The 16,825-nt window shown below is 57.7% G+C and overlaps 1 long non-coding RNA gene across 1 annotated transcript; it reads left to right on the top strand.

Moving 5' to 3' along the window:
• Positions 1–9: 9 nt before the first annotated feature.
• Positions 10–4,030, top strand: LOC124247459 (uncharacterized). The gene is made up of 3 exons (XR_006890744.1): positions 10–744; positions 2,273–2,368; positions 3,599–4,030. It is a non-coding gene; the product is annotated as an uncharacterized LOC124247459 (long non-coding RNA).
• The last annotated feature ends 12,795 nt before the right edge of the window (positions 4,031–16,825 follow it).

Here is a 16,825-nt window from a genome sequence, read left to right as displayed (position 1 = left end):
CCCTCGGCCTCGCCCTCTGCGGGGCGGCCCGACCTGCCCTTCACGGCCGCTGTGCTCGCTGAGGTCGCCGGGGGCTGGAGGCGCCGCCCGGCCCCGCTCGGAGGCGGTCGCTACTCGCCTCCACTCCCCCAGCTCCCCAGGGACTCAGCCGCGGTGCCGCTGCCGCGGGGGCCCCGGCGGGCGAACTGTTGGAGGAAGGAGGCTGACAGCAAGGAAGAGGAGGAACAACATGCGACCCTTCCTCCGAGAGAAATAGGCTCTGCCCTAGAGAAAAGACCGTTTTAGGTGGGGCCACTAGGCCCCTCCAGTCCCCGCACTCGTCCCGCCTCTGTCCTGGCCGCGGTGAAGGGAACACTCTCATCCTTCGATGTCTCTGGAGGCGTGTGCGGGGCAAAGCCCTGCCCGGACGCTGCTGCCGAGTCAGGGAGGGTGGACCATACGGGGCCCAGTGGTCCCAGATGCTGCTCCCTCAGATCTGGGGCCTATTCGGGGGCGATCCTTTGCAGTTCTGAAACTTCTGGTCCCTCTCCTGCTTTCCGCAGACATTGTTACTAGACGTCATAGTTGACGTTGAGTGCTGGAGCAGCTCTCATATGCCGAAACCTCCAGATTCAGAGACGGAAAGAAGCGGGGCGCCCGCTGTCAGCACCCAAGTCTAGTGGAACTGGGCAAGCCAGGGCAGAAGGGGCTCTCATCGCTGAGGAGTCCTTAGGATTTCCCTCCAGCTCACATCCTACTAGAGCTGTAAGTGTCCCTCATTACCTACAACATGCAATTCACACTCCTTAGCACAATCTAGAAGGCCTTCCGTGGTTCGGAGGTTGTCTACCTCTCCAGCTTCAACAGCCCCTTTCCTGCCTGGAACTTGCCAGGCTAGCAGAGTCAGAGGGTTTGTAGGTCCTCGGATGTTCCATGCTTTGCCTAGAGTGCCCTTCTGAGCAGCTATGCTCCTGGACCTTGGGCCTGTCTGATCCCCTGGCAGGGCCTCCTCTTTCTGTGGGGTCGCACAGCCCCACCTCCAAGCGCCAGTGTGTAGGCATGCTAGAGTTACAATGTTACCATGTTGCCCTGGCACTGCCTATGGATAGGTCTGTTTTCTCTGGACTGGTGTGATTAAGAGGGTTCCTAGGGATTCTGGCACAGCTAGGTTTGAAGCATGGCTCCAGGCTCTGGATCCAAGACTGCTTCTCTAACCTCGGTGTCACAGCGTCCTTGTTTGTAATGTGGGGGTAATGTTACTGCCTCCCTTCCCAGGACTGCTAGGAGGGTTACATAACATGATACAGGCATGGAACTCAGCATACAAGGTACCAATGGCCACTGACAGATATGTCATGCCAAGCTCTGTTCTAAATATTTTAAGTGATTTCACGTTTTTTTTTTAAAGATTGGCCCTGAGCTAACATCCGTTGCCAATCTTCTTTTTTTCTTCTTCTTCTCCCAAAAGCCTCCCAGTACATAGTTGTGTATTTTTAGTTGTGGGTCCTTCTGGTTGTGGCATGTGGGATGCCAGCTCAGCATGGCCTGACGAGGGGTGCCATGTCTGCGCCCAGGATCAGAACCGGCGAAACCCTGGGCCACAGAAGTGGAGCGTGCGAACTTGACTACTCGGCCACGGGGCCGGCCCCTGATTTAACTCTTTTGATCTTCACAACTACCCTATGAAAGTGATACTGTTATCATCAACATTCTCATTTTGCAAATGAGGAAACCAAGTTACAGAGGAGCTGAGTGACTTGCCAAGGTCATGATGCCGGTCAGGAATAGCGGCAGGATTTGAACCTGAGCTGTCTGGTTACAGGGTTACACTGTGCTGTGGTGCATCTAAGGAAGAGCCCCGGAACTGTTGTCGTTGTTTAGGAGGACAGGTCCCAGGCCCGTGTCTGGTGCACACACAGCGTAAGTGCTCAAACTGCTGTGGACCTGGGATGCTCTTCCCATCCCCCCCAGCTCTTGCACTTGACTTCTAACAGGCCATCTGCTTCCAGTCTGCTCACTGGAGCTGAGATCCCCAGAAGTTGCCTCTTGATCACTATTCGTGCACAGACACCTTCTGGAAGGTTCATAGGCAGGGTGATTTACTCAGCATGTAGCAACTGAGCAGCCACCGAGGGCACAACCTGCATGGTAGAAATTAGGCTTCCTGTGGGCTCCCACGCAGTGGAGGCTCCCGGTGGCCTAGAGGCAGCCAGCAGGCGAGGCAGGTCCTGAATGGCGCTCAGAATAATCTGCCACTTTCCCGACTACTCTTCTCGTTCATTCCTTCTTACAGCAAACGATCACTGAGCGCACACTCAGTGCCAGGCGCTGAAGGGACACATGTTGCCCTGGTCTCATGAGCTTTCCAGTCCAGCAAAAAGACAACTGAGTGAGTAAATATCTTCAGAGAATACTAAGTATGAAGAACATAAGCAGGGTGATGCAGCAGAGCGCGTGGAGATTACGGGTGGCCAGAGAAGGGCTCTTTCAAGAGGCGACGTGGTGTAGGACCTGAGTGAAGAGAAAGAGTGTGCGTGTGGAGAGCAGGGGACAGAATGTTCTGCACGGAAGGAGTAGGTGTGAAGACTCTGGAGTACAGTGAGCTTGATGTGTGTTCCAGCGACGGGACCAGGGTGACTGGAGCACAGTGAGGAAGACAGGGACGGAGTTCCCTTTGGTTAAGTCACTTCTCTCTGAATTCCAATTTTCTTAATTGTAAAATGGGGATAATTTTACCTATATTAATCAGTATCTAATTAGGAAAGAAAAAGCCACCCTAGTTATTTCAAACAGAGGGAATCTAATACAGGGTGTTGTTTGCAGAGGTGTTAGGAGGGCAGGAGAAGCCAGGGGGCAATAAGGACACCCACAGACCAGTCCCTGGTGGGGACTGGCCCCTCAGGCCGGAGGAGCAAAAGAAGAAGTAGTGTTTCCCAGAAACAGTGCTTCCTGCTGCCTGAGCAGGAGCCAGAGCTGCACTTGCTGGGGGCGCTGCTGACATACAGCTGCTGCCACTACTGTGGCCTGAGGTGCCCACAGAAGCCCGGCCTGGGCTGGCTTTCCCGCCCTCCCATCTTCCGAACCACTGCCAGTGCCTCCCACCGTAGTCAGCCCTGGAGATCTGGGAACTGTAGTTCACGGGCTGCCAGCCCTGGCTGCAGAGAAGAGTCTAGAAAGATAAGTGGGATGAAGGCAGCAGACACCATTCCCACACCAGCTACCCTGCAGGGCCGTTCTGAGGAGCAGAAATGCATGTGTACTCGACAAGTCATGCCTGTTCTTCTGCTTCATAGCAACAGTAGGCGTTTGGGAAAGGCACATCCTCCGAAAACATCTTTGGTATAATATTTCTATAGAAAGGTTTGAACTTATGATTAAAAGCATCAAAAATGAGCATTTTAAAAATGGAATTTTAATTCTGAATGGGTAATATATTCACATGGTATAAAACTCAAATTACAAAACAATATGCAGTGAAGATAAGGTTCCCTTGTCCTGTCTTCGTGTTCCCTGGTCCTCAGCCCTGGGCCACATGGTGCTGCGCTCTGCATCCTCTGCAGCTGATCACACACAGGTGCGTGCACACACGGACTGACAAACTGATTCCTTGTACCCACAGGGCGCGTCCTGTGCACACTGCTCCGGCTCTTTTCCTCTTACCTGTGCCTTCCAGGGTCGCTGCCAGCACACGTCTGGTCCGTCCACACGGTCCGGGACACTCCGTGTTCAGAGGCCCTGGCTGTGTCAGCCAGTCCCGCAGTGGCTTCTCCTGTCTCAGAGACCTGCAGGAATGCGCCGGCACTTGCTGCGGGCCTGTCCTGAGGAGAGCCGCTGCGTCATAGGGCAGGGCATGTGTGCTTCTCATGAATCCTGTCGAGCTGCCCCCACTCGCACCACCACACAGGACAGTGCCTCTTGCCCTGCAGCTTTGCCAGCAAGACGTTCATGACCTCCCAGCCAAAGCCCCCAACGTTGAGGGGCAGAGACAGGCCTCCTGCTGCAGCCCGTCTGGCTTCCTGGCCTGCAGACACCATGGCAGGATAGAATGAGTTATGCCACTGTGTTTCGAGGTGGCTCATTACACAGCAATAAAATGTGGAAACAACCCTTCCTAGAATCCGGCAGCAGACATTGTCCACTTGCTGAGACAGAAGCTGGCCTCACAGTGCTCAGTGGCCCAAAAGCCCCATCGTTGGCCCAAGTGCAGTCAGCCAGTGTCCCTCCAAGGTGCCCCTGGGGAGCCTCAGTCATCCTGCCCCTCAACGTCCCCCCTTGGACGCGGGAAAGGCCCTGGGAGCATGCGAGAGCGATGCTCCTGGGGAGCCCTGAGCACATGCCCACCACCTGCCAGATAAAGCAATGGCTGCAGTCGTCCAGCACGAGCCTGGGAAAGGCACAGATTGCCCCCAGTTCATCCTAGTGTTCTCCTCGTCAGGGCCCGGTAGCAGTCAGCAAGAGTAGGGAGCCCCGTCCACAGTCGTGGGGACTGTGGGAGGGGTGTCACTCGCTCGTCATCACACCCTTGCTGAACACCTGCTCTGCGCCAGGCCCGGAAAAGCCCTGGAGATAAGAAAGAAAGGGCCCAGACCCTGCCTGCCAGCAGCCGCGTGGCCACCCCTAAGTCAGGGGTCGGGGCAAACACACAGCAGGGGTGCACAAGGGGACCTGGGAATTTCAGGTTTAGTACAAGGAGGGTCCTGGGCCAAGTTAGTCACGCCAGAGTGTGATGAGGAAGGCAAAGATGGTTTGATAATAGTTGTGCCTTTTTATAGCCCAGTTTCCAGCACGTGCCGCCCTCATGACAGGCCGGTGAGGTGGGTGAGACTGCCGTCAGTGTCTTGCTTTCACAAGCGGGGGCTGGGGCTGCCCAGGGAAAGGGGGAGGTTTAGGCTGTTCACAGGGCATTGAAGCAGTCACTGCATGGGCTTGCTAAGGCTGCCCTGACGACCACAGACTGGGGGCTTCACCCTCAGAAGTTTGTTTCCTCACAGTCTGGAGGCTGGAAGTCTGACATCAGGTGCTGGCAGGGCGGGTTCCTTCCGAGGCCTCCCTCCTGGCGTGCAGACGGCCGCCTCCTCCCTGTGTCCTTGCATGGTCGTCCACCTGCGCGCACACCCCTGGGGTGTCCAGATCCCTTCTTGTGGGACACCAGTGAGAGTGGATTAGCACCCACCCCATGACCTCATTTCAGCTTCCTCACCTCTGTAAAGACCCCGTCTCCAGATGCAGTCACATTCTGAGATACTGGGGCTTAGCACCTCAACAGATGGATTTTCAGGGGACACAGTTCAGCCCAGAACACACTTTCCCAGTTTGGACAGAGGCCACAAAATGAATCAAGCCTCCACATCACCCGCACCCTGGTGACTGTCATGGACCTCCAGCCTACAAGGAGGTGGAGGTCGTGGGGAAAGATTGGTTTGGGGCGAGGATGCTTGCTCTGGGTCCCCTGGGTCGGGGCACAGTGGGATGGTGGATGGCCACATGCAAAGGGGTCTGAAGGGGAAAGGCTGCCCTGGCACCTGAGGTGGCGGGACACAGAGAGCGATGGGCCCCCTCAAGGAGGATGGGCCACCAGATGCCTAGGGGTCAAAAGAAAGGGAAGGCCGGCCGTCACAGGAAGCAGAATCAGAAGTGCCTCGTGGTGGGGCCTCTTCAGAGAGCACAAAGGTGACGGTCAACCGTTGTGTTCACACCGGTCTGTGCACAGCCATGCTTCAGCAGCACTGTTCATTATCACCAGAAGGCGGGACACCCCGAATGCCCATCCATGGATGAAAGGAGAGGCAAAATGGGGCCCACTGCACATGGAATATTATCGAACCATAAGAAGGAGTGAAGCCCTGACACACGCAACCACGTGGATGAACCTGGAAAATAGGATGCCAAGTGAAACAAGCCAGACATAAGAGGGAAAATAGCACATGATGCCCTGTGTGTGAAATGTCCACAATAGGAAACGCACAGAGACAGGCAGTCGATAGTGGTGCCAGCAGCAGGGAGGGTGGGGAGGGACCACTGATGGGTCCAGGTTTCTTTCGGGGATGAAGACAATGTTCTGGAACCAGGTATCGGTGATGGTTGTGAAACAGTGTGAAGGTACTAAACGCCACTGCATTGTACTCTTTAAAATGGCTAATTTTATGTGATGTGGATTTCACCTCAATTAAAAAACAGTGACCATGAGAGTGAAATCCAGCTTTAAACATCTGCCTTAGCCCAAGAAAGAGTTCTGGGCCCCTCGCTCGCCTCCCTCCCCCACCCCGTCCCCCAAGATGGCAGGCTGTGGAGAATCACAAGCTGGCCGCCCCACGCACTCGCTCGCTTCTGTAAACCATGTGCCAGGCGCCCTCTGCGGGGCCGAGATGAAGGGGAGACGGACTCTGAGAGTCCCACAGTGTAGTTTTCCAGTAACCACATTTTAAAAAGTAAAAAGAGACAGGTGAGTTTTAATAATGTATTTTATTTAACCCAGTGTATCTAAAAAATTATCCTATCAACATGTAATCAATTTTTGATTACATGTTTAGATTGATTACATTTAGATTACGTTTTGATTACGTTAGAGTTTATGAAGGAGATATTTTACATTCTTTTTTTTCCATATTGTCTTCAAAACCCATTGTGTTCTTTCACACTTAGACGTGTCTCCATCAGGACACTGAGCTTTCATCAGGAACACTTGATCTGTATTTCGATCTCATTAAGTTTACGGTTGACAAGTAGATTCACGTACCCCCATTGTTCCAAACGTACTCAAAAAAAGATTTCCAGTAACTGAATTGAGTATCGGTTTTAACAATTGCATTTAAATAAGTTAAAATGGAGTAAAATTGAGGACTCACCATTGGGTCACACTCCCCGCCTTCCTGGGCTCCGCGGTGCGTCACCCCTCAGGCGTCGGGCGGCGGCCCCAGCTCTGCCTCTAGAGCAGGAGGGACATGAAAGCCAGGTGACGGGGTGGTTGACAACAGCAGCGGGCAGGGGTGCCCAAGGCGAGGCAGGCACGCAGCAGGAGTGGCTGTCTGCAAAGAGAGCAGACTCCGAGCCAGGACCTGGGAGCCCCCCGGGAGGACTCCCGCTCACGCAGCCGTCCTGCTCAGCGGCTCCTCCGGAACATTCCTCGGTGGAGGGCAGGGCAGGCTGTCACCGCCCGCCGGGGAGGGCAAAGGAGCCGGCGGGACAGGAGCACAGGTCGCGTTGCTCAGGGTCAGTGCGTGTTGGACACCTGCCAGCCGAGGCCCGCGCACCCCGGGATGCACACGGGGCGCCCCGGGCTCGTGCACCCAAAGTCGTGGGGCTCGGAAGCAGAAAGGTGGGTTCGCACCCATCTGCCTGACACAGACCCTGAAACCGTGGACTTCCGTAAATTTCTCTCAAATCTCAGAGCTGGGCAGGACCAGGTCATCCTGGCCTCCTGGCTGAGGTTCCCTCTCCTGCCTCTCCCTCCCCTGAGGGCAGCTGCTCGCCTGAAGGAGGAGAGAAGGGGCAGTTGAGACTGAGTCTCTCTGTCTGATTTGGTCTCAGGATGGAGATGGAAGAGCGCCTGGAACAAAAGAGGAGCTGGTGGGGAGGAGGCAGGCGAAGGCGGCCTGGACCCCCGGCCTGGAGAAGGAGAGCAAGCGGGAGAGGCCCGTCCCCACTGGACGGCTGCCGCGGGGGCGTCAGACTCACTCTGCGGGGCTGCAAGGGGGGTCCCAGGACCTGTGCTCTCAGCGTTAGTTCCCTGCGGCCGTAACAGAGGACGACAAACAGGCAGCTGAAAACGACAGACACTGAGCAGAAGTCTGAACAAAGGTGCAGGCAGGGCTGCCACCCAGGGCTCCGGGGCAGTCCCGCCCGCCTCCTCCAGCTTCTGGAGACTGTGGCCTTCTGTGGCCGCGTCACTCCAGGCCCTGCCTCCGTGGCCACGTGGCCTCGTCTTCTGCCTCGACTCTCCCTCTGCCTCTCTCTTACAAGGACACTTGCTGGATTGAGGGCTACCTGGGTAATCCAGGACAACCTCCTCGTCTCAAGATCCTTCACTTCATTGCATCTACGAGACCCCTTTTCCAAAGGAGGCGACACCCCCAGATCCTAGGGGTTCAGACGTGGACATGTCGTTTGGAGGATCACCGTTCAACTGCTACAAAGTGATGGGGGTAAATCATTAGCTCAGCATGAAGAAAAGACTCTGCTGCGGCCACCGGGCAGGTGCCTGAGGCGGGAGTCCCTGCAGGCCGGCCCGGGTGGGCGGGGCTGGGGACTCGAGGTGCAGAGGACCCAGGGGAGGCTCCCATGCTGCAGCCCAGGGAGGAGCAGCTGCCGCCTCTGACCCTGGCCCTGTGGCTCTCGTGTCTGTGTCTCTTTCTGTTGCCTGAAAGTTAAGGTCAGCTTTCGGTAGAAGGGGTCAACTTGCCATCTCTCCAGCTCCTGTCTAGGGGTCACACCCCCTCATCCCAGCCCGAGGCTCCCTGGTTCTCACTCCAGAAGTTTGCCTTACAGTTTGGGATAGCCAGGACCAGAACTGTGCTGATAGCGTCCACGTCACACCGATGCACAGCAGCCCGAGTGGGGGGATGGGAGCGGGTGGGTGGAGGCTGCCTCCGACTGGACATCTGTGGCTGACAAGCGGGATCTAAGGGAGGAGATGGAGGGGAGGGGTCTTCTGAGGAGCTTAGGGCTGATGGGGTCCGGTGAGGAGACAGGTGAGGGGAGACATGGGCCCACGAAAGGCTGAGGGAGGCCCAGTCGGCCCTGCCGCCCGCAGATGAGGCCACTGCTCGGCCATTAAGTGCACTGCTCCTGGTGGACGCTCTGCCTTGTCTGTTCCCGAGTGTTCTGGGCGGCGTCAGGCAGAACTGCTCTCCTCGGTGTAACTCCAGATTAGCTTTCCACCCATTCTGGGGCCAGGTGAGAGGGGTGCTGTACGTGCGGGCTGCGCGCCTGGGAAACCTGAGGCCGAGGCTTGTCTCACACCCTCAGCCCGCAGAGGTCAAGTTGTGTTGGAAGGGGTCTGATCTGCTACATTTAACCTTTGTTTAATCAGGAAAAAAAGTGTAGTTTTCTCCGAGATTTGTCCACTCAACAGCCTCTTTCAGCCGACACCGAGAGCCAGCTGCGTGCGAGTCCCCCTTGTGTGAGGAGCCACAGGGCCAGCTCGCTGGGACCTCGGGGGTTCAGAGGGCCAGTGCCCCGGGAGCAGTGCTTGCCCCTTGTGGCCCGTGGGCGCCGCAGGGGCGCAGAGGGGCCTGTGCCCTGGGCTTGGGCTTGCCGTGCTGCCATTTGTCACTGGGGAGCCAGGAGGGCACCAGCAGGGGCAGACTTGGGAGTCTGTAGCAGCACCCCTAGCCCTGCCCGCCCGTCAGGCCCAAGGAGAGGACCATGATCTCGTCCAGCAGGGCCGTCTCTGGCAGGCAGACCCTCCACCTAAAACACGTTGCCCTGGGAAGGACTGGCTGGCGCGACCAGCCGTGGGATCTCCCGGCCGAGCATCTAGGTTCTGGAGGCTGCAGCCAGAAAACAACGCCCCTTCGCTAAAGGACAAGGACTCCCCTAGATAGGGAGTGAGCGGCCCGGGCCCAGCCTCAGTAACGCAAGTGCTGCAGTGGCCCTGGGGTGGCTGCCCCCTCCCTGCGCCTGCCTCCCCAGTAGGAAAGGAGCGGGGACCTGGATCTGCCGTTTGCGCCAGACCCTCAGAACACTCTTCATCTTGTTCTGTAAGTAGGTTCACTCTGTGAGGTGAAACGTGGTTATTTATAAAGGAAATTCTTACACGACGACGTACACGGAATGTCTGGCTCGTGGGCCGGCAGAAACAAGAAAATGTTCCTCAATTCCAGTTAGAGATCACGGCTCCTCCGGCCCCCCTGACGCGGAGGCACCGCCCACGGGAGACGGGCTGCCCTTTAGCTCCGGGCTTCGCACTGCCCGGATCGCCTTGCTGGCCAGCTGGCCTTTGAGGAGACACGGCCGCCCACTATGAGCAAGGAGCACCCCACAAAGCCCGCTGGGCGCGACTTTTTCTCCCCCCCAATCCAGGCCTCAGAACAGGCTCCTTGTTCACACGCCTGAAACCTGCAGGTGGATTGGGCTGCTGCCTGTGACTGCCTGGAGTCCTCGCAGAGTCCAGGAGGCCCGAGGATACACTGGGAGATGTCCGGGTCCATGAGGTGGAAGGTCTGGGTTTGAGTCCTGACTCTGGCACCAAGCCAGCTAGGGGACTTTATTATTCATTCATTCAACAAATATGTATTGAGCATTTCCTATGTGCCAGATACTGTGCCAGGGCTGGGGTTTTAGTAATGAACAAGGCTGAACAAGATGGGTGTGGTCTTGCCCTAGTGGAGCTTTGATTGCAGTGGCAGGAGATGGTCAACAAGCTAGGAAACAAGTGAGAAAGTTCCAGGTAGTGATATAAAATCAGAATAACATGGGGTAATAGGATAAAGAGTGCCCAAGGAGGCAACATTAGATGGGGAGGTCAGGGAGGGCAGTGTCCACCTTTCCTCCTGCCTGGAATACGGATGTGATACCTGGAGGTGCAGCAGCCATTTTGTGACCATGAGGCTACAAGCATGAGGACGAAAGCTAACATACTGAAGGTGACATAAAGGGAAATGAAAAGAGCCTGGGCCTTCAGTGACATCTGTGCACCAGGACAGACTTCATCCTCCAGACTTTGTGACACATAAATGCCACTGTGAGCTGGGTTTTTCTAGCAGTTGAATACATGTCTAGCTAAAACAGACCTAAATGACAAAGAAGATTAAACTGTGGTAATATCTGGAGGAAGAACATTTCAGGCAGAGAGAACAGCAAGTGCAAAGGCCCTGAGGCAGGAACAAGCTTGAAGGATTTGAAGAACAAAAATGAAGTCAGTGCAGCTGAAGTGTGACAGAGCTGAGGGACACAGGGGAGCAGGGCTGCACCAGGCCACTTGGGTTCTCCCCTTAGTGCATGGGAGGGCCGTGGGGAGCTGGAGCAGGAGAGTGACGTGGTCTGACAGAGGCTTTAGGAAGGCCTGTCTGGCTGGCTCCTGTGTGGCAAGCAGCCCACAGGGCACAGCAGCCGTAGAGACCAGAGGTCAGGGGAGGGGTGCCGGCCATGGCCCAGGCTGGCGGTGTGGGGAGGGAGCCTGGGGCCATGGGTACACGCGCGTGCCTTAACACGCATGCAGGACTCTTCCCCGAGACAGACGCCAGTCTGCATCCGCCCCGCCCCTGCCAGCCGACCCAGGGCCGGTTACACAGCCTGCACCCACCCCACCCGCGCCCAGCCTCCGCCTTCCAGCGCCCTCTCCACTCTGGCCACGCCAAAGGCTCCAGGGGTCCGGCCGGACGCTGCCTGTTACCCCTCTGCGCCCCCCGTGGCCTGGGCAGTGGTCCACGGGCGGCCCCAGATCCCACCGTCTCCACAGCAGCCTGGAGTCTACCACAATCCGAGTTCCCAGCGCTCTGAACTCGAAGGAAACGGAGGCGCAGTGCCCACCACAGGCGGCTTCCTCCAACACGGCTCCCTCCGGACCCGGGGGGGGCTCCCTCTGGGCCTGCTCCACTCGCTGGGCCTGGGCCAGTCGAGTCCTGGCGAGTCCTGGCGCTCCACTCCGCTGCGCAGCATCTCAGGCTGCTCAGGGGCCCAGCTGACAAGCCGGGTCTAATCTCTGCCTGGGGCTGAGGCTTTTGTCTGCAGAACCGAGAATGTTTTCATGGGCCTTTGTTGCTTAAAACCTTTTCAGTTTTATTTCCTGCTATTTGGGGTCCAGGAGCCACTGCCTTTTCCAGGACTGCAAGGCCTCAAACCCTTTCTTCTGTTTGCAAACTGCTTGCAGACATCTCTCCTGTCCTGTTATACACCGAAGGAACAGCCAACGCGCATTAATACCCAGCTGGTGCCGACCACATACCCTGGAGCCACAGGCTCAGTCCGTCCTGGTCTTCCCTTCAAGTTATTGCAGGTTACAGTTTTGTTTTGTTTTTTTAACTTTTCCTCTAGCCTCTTATTTTTCTTTCTTTTGTTTATTTATTTTTTTAAGATTGGCACCTAGCTGACATCTGTTGCCAATCTTTTTTCTTTTTTCTTCTCCCCGGAGCCCCCCAGTACACAGTTGTACATTCTAGTTGCAGGTCCTTCTAGTTGTGGCATGTGGGACGCCGCCTCAACGTGGCCTGATGAGCGGTGCCATGTCCAGCCCAGGATCTGAACCGGCGAAACTCCGGGGTGCCGCAGCGGAATGTAACTTAACAGGTTACAGGGTTTTGTTTTTTTTTTTAAGGAAGATTAGCCCTGAGCTAACATCTGCTGCCAGTCCTCCTCTTTTTGCTGAGGAAGACTGGCCCTGAGCTCACATCTGTGCCCACCTTCCTCTACTTTATACGTGGGACACCTGCCACAGCATGGCGTGCCAAGTGGTACGGTGTCCACACCTGGGACCCGAACGGGCGAAGCCCAGGCCGCCGAAGCGGAACGTGCGCACTTAGCCGCTGCGCCACCGGGCCGGTCCCAGGTTACAGTTTTAGCCAACATTCTGCCCTGCATCACGTGAGTCTCCACTGTCCTCTGCGGGCTGCACGTCCAGGCCCCCGCCGCCGGAGCACCAGGCCAGCGCTGCGCATCTCGGGGAAGCCGTGGAGGCGCTGTGCTTCCAGGGGTTACTCAGGACACTACTGGTGCAACCAACAGACCGCCAGATGTAGAATGCTTAAAACACGAGAGAAACGTGCCCCTCACTCACGCAAGCCACAATGAGAGTTTGTTGTTGGCAGGTGGCTCTTTGCCCTGCGGCGCTTCAGGGACCCGAGTTCTCTACAGCCACTTGGCTCACCGTCCCCAAAGCCTTGTCACCGACTGCGTCCGGCAGTGGGATGGGAAGAACAGAGCCTGGGGGGCGCCGGCCACGCTCCTGCGCACTCGCCCGGCTGGAGCCAGACCCCGCGCACACCTGCCGCACCGGCCGCGAGGGGGGCGCAGGCCCAGCCGGGCGGCCTGAGTCGCCAGCGCCCCGGGTCAGCCCCTGGCTCTCCGCTTCCAGCCGCGCCGACTTCAGCAGACGCCCTCACCCTCTCTCCGAGTCCACGTCCACGCACTGGGTTGGACTTTTTGCCTCAGAAGGCAGAAGAAACACCAATGAATTCTCACTCCCCAGTCTCCTCCTCGACAGCGGACTGACCGCGGAGAGGCCGGCTCCCGCCCGACACGCGTGACGTCCTCATCGAGCCTCCCCCCGCGCCAGGACGGCCTGCGGAAGGACGCCTCTCGAGGTCCTCCCTGACCTCACGGGGAAGACTCCCCGATTCACGGTCGGCCAGTCCCCGCGACCCTCCGGCCAGCTCAGGGTGCCCCGCTGCCACCTGCGGCCGCAGCCACCACGCCTCTGGCAGCAGGGCTGTCCGCTCTGTCAGCAGATCCCAGCCTCCGGTGTGGACGCACCGGCGCAAGGCTGGATGCCCCGCCCCTGCAGGCAGGAATATTCGGTATATTTTATCCCAACCATCTGTCTGCTGGTGTCCAGATGCCTCCCTCCCCCGACCCCAGGAGGCCCTGGCAGGAGCCGAGGAGTAAATGATGAGGATTTAGGCTGGTTACTTTAAAAATTGCAGATGAGAGGGAGGCTCCGTGGACTGGAATTTGCTTGCCCTTTGAGAGACGTTTGCATTTGTGAAGGAAGTCTCCATCTGTGGGGGTGTCTCCCTCTGCAGCAGGAGGAAGGCGGGATGGCCTTATCTCTGGAAACTCTTAATGGGGAAGGCAAGGACTTCAGTTGTTTACTGTCTGGCAACCTCATGTAACTGACCCCCCCCCCCCCAACATCCTCCTTTGTCTTTAGCTGAGGATAATATTTAAGCGGTGGCTTCTGCCATTTACTTAATCCGTTTGATTCTTATCTAAAAGTTATAGGACCACCCAATAACCAGACCCTGCTGGCACTGATATCATTTTTAAGTCTTTTTACATATTCTTTCCTTTGTCTTGTAAAGAGAGAACTCACATACCTGTGCCTTAAATTCAGCCCTACTCTCCACCCATGTTTGCAGCAGCAGCAGCTCTGACTGCCCATGGGTCCTGTCCCCATGCTATCCCACACTATTCTCTAAATAAAAGAGCACTACTGCCAGATCTTGAGAGTCTAAGAAATCTTTCTTTTGACTCCTCGGCTCACCGACCCCGCATCAGTAAAGCAGAGTTTCTGCATGCCGACGTGTACAGCTGCTCCTGCATCTGCCAATACTCGGGTCACCCCTCTTCTGCTCTCGCTCCTCCATCCTTGCTTTCATGCCTAGTGCCCTGGACTGAACGCCCTCTGTTCAAAGCACCCGGGGCAGTTTGTTTTCTCAACTGTTCTTGGCGGTAGGAATGGCCTCTGAAGAACGGTCTCTCAAACACAGAAACCTGGGGTCTGGGATCTGACCTGACTGGGTCACAGTAATGACCTCACTGCCCGGAGAAAGTGGGGCCCTGGGAGCTCACAGTGCGCAGAGGCAAAACCTCTACTTAACATCCCACCTATTCTGAGAGCCCGGGGTGAGGACCCCCTGAAGGCAAAGCCTGGGAGACTGATGGGTGGCTGCCCCGTCACCAGGACTGTAATGGTGACAACAGGCCTGCAAAGGCTCTGGGTGGGGTGGCTGCTCGGACCACCCCAGAGTCAGCAGAAAGAAACCCATGGACTCAGCTCCAGGTGCAGGGACAAAGCTGACAGTGGCTCTGACGCACATAGAACCCCTGACATCCTGGAGTCCTAACAAAGGGGCAGCTGGAAGCCCAACCCAGAGCTGGACCTACGACGTGGACTTGAGGGCCCTGACCTGGAAGGAGTGGAGCCCCAAGAATAGTACAGGGCATGTGGGTGCACGTGAGCCAATCCGAGAATCCTGAACTGAGGCGGGAACAGCACAGGCACGGGCTTGGGCGTCCGCCAACATTCCCACCACGACCCCAGCTTCACACAGTGTTCCCTCTGCCACACCCACCAGGCCCCCGTGGTTCACCACGCACCTTGTAGCTTGAGGCAGAACCACGGCCGCCCTCCAAGCGGGCAGGGAAGCTGCCGGAAGTGTTACCACGTATCGCCCTGCGAGACCAACGGTCACCTAAAGTGGCCACAAGACCTCGTGACGCGCTGCGCGTCACTTTACAGAGGGCAGGCCTCGCGCAGCGTGCTCCCCTCGCTGTTGAGCTGCGTGGGCTCCACCCAGCGACTCCCCAACTCTGAGCCTCCGTTTCTCCATCTGTAAAATAGGCTGAACAAGTGGCGTCTCGCAGAGCGCCATGAGAACCAGGCGGCCACGCGCCCCTCCGTCCAGGCAGCGCTGTAATCTCCAGGGTGGGAACTGGGGGGGAAGCCCACCCGGGAGCCCCTCCCTCCCTGGCAGCCTGGGCGTTTGGAGGGCGCCCGTGTCCACTCACCCCACTGGCCTGCAGGGGCAGCCACCTCCCTCCACTGGACCAGAGGCCCCAAGGGAAGGCTTTCTCGGGGGAGAGGGACAAGTCCAAGAGCAGCAGCTGACGCGATGTGACAGCCTCTTCCCATCAGCCCGGTATCACTGCTCCGCAGGCAGGCACCCGAGCCGGGCGGCGAGAGTGTGACTGTGGCCTTGGAGGGGCCTTTCCCTGGGGAGGAGGCGGGGGCTGTGGTGTGGGGCCCCAGTTGGCAGAAGTGAAGGACGCGAACGGGCGCAGATGGCAAAGTCCCCAGATCCTGACACCACCGCCGTCCTGCCGTGAGACCTCGGCCAGGCCCCGTGACCCTCAGAGCCTCGCTTCCTCTCCTGAGGATGGGGGTTGTGCTGCCAATCAAAAAAGGGAAAGCTCCAGCCGCAGGGCCTGCCTTCTCCCTCCATCCTCACACCCTGTGGGCCCAGAACCTTCCTGTGCCTGTTTCCTCGTCAGTAAATGGGGGCCATCAGATAGGCGTGGGGAAGAGCCGGGTGGCATGAGGACCCGGCCGCGAGTGCCCGCCGCCCCTTTTCTAGAAGCAGTCCCAGAGCCACACTGGGCCACACCTTTTATTGAAATGTATGTCATGCAGTCTGTTCAGGAGTTTGAAAAATAACGAAGGGAGGTCTGAAGGCCAGCCTCGGCCCAGAATCACCTGGAACAAGTCCTGAGTAGGGAAGGCACGTGAGTGACCACCGATTTGACCAGGCAAGAAAGAGAAACCCACAAAGCGAGATGTGGCAGGAGAGCGTGGAGCCTTCGGGGCGATGTGCTGGGAGGGGCCCCCAGTGGGTCCCCAAGTGGCCTCTGGCCCCCACCGGTGGCGCAAACAGCCCCAGATGACCTGCCTCCTGAGCAAGGGCTCCTGGAGCATTCTGGGGACAGGTGGAGGTGACCCTGAGACACCAGACAGGGTAGCACCAGGGAGGCAGGCCAGCTGCAAAAGGTTGGCTGGGGCTGCAGGGCGGGCATCTGCAGTGGACCCAGGGCCCCAGCCTGGGAGACGCCATTACTGCTGCTGCTGACGGGCTCTGCGGGAACCTGTGGGCTAGGCTGGCCACAGCAGCCGGCCCCTGTAGCGGGGGCAGCAGCACTTCAAGGCGGCCCGAGGCAAGGAGGCCCAGGTTGCACCTGCAAGAATTGGGGACAAGCTGTTCCTGGGCCCAGGGCTGCACAGGGCCCCCGAGACGCCCTGTGCCTCCACGTTCAAGTACTAAGTGTTTCATGTGTATGCCAGCCAGTCAGCTGCGGTTAGAACACAGGTTCAGGATGGGGCATAGTGGGGATGTGGACGGTCCTCCCTGGTGCCACCTGGCCCTCTGCTCAACAGCCTGCTTGCTCTGGTTCCCCTGGGGTCCTGTGCTGCCACTACAGGGCACCCCCCACGGTAGCCCCTCCTGGAACCTGGTCATCCTGCCCCAGAGGCTGCAGC

This window comes from Equus quagga, chromosome 11, assembly GCF_021613505.1.
Source record: "Equus quagga isolate Etosha38 chromosome 11, UCLA_HA_Equagga_1.0, whole genome shotgun sequence".
Taxonomy (NCBI): domain Eukaryota; kingdom Metazoa; phylum Chordata; class Mammalia; order Perissodactyla; family Equidae; genus Equus; species Equus quagga.
Note: the sequence above shows the minus strand (reverse complement) of the source record. Positions and strands in the feature narration are given on the sequence as shown.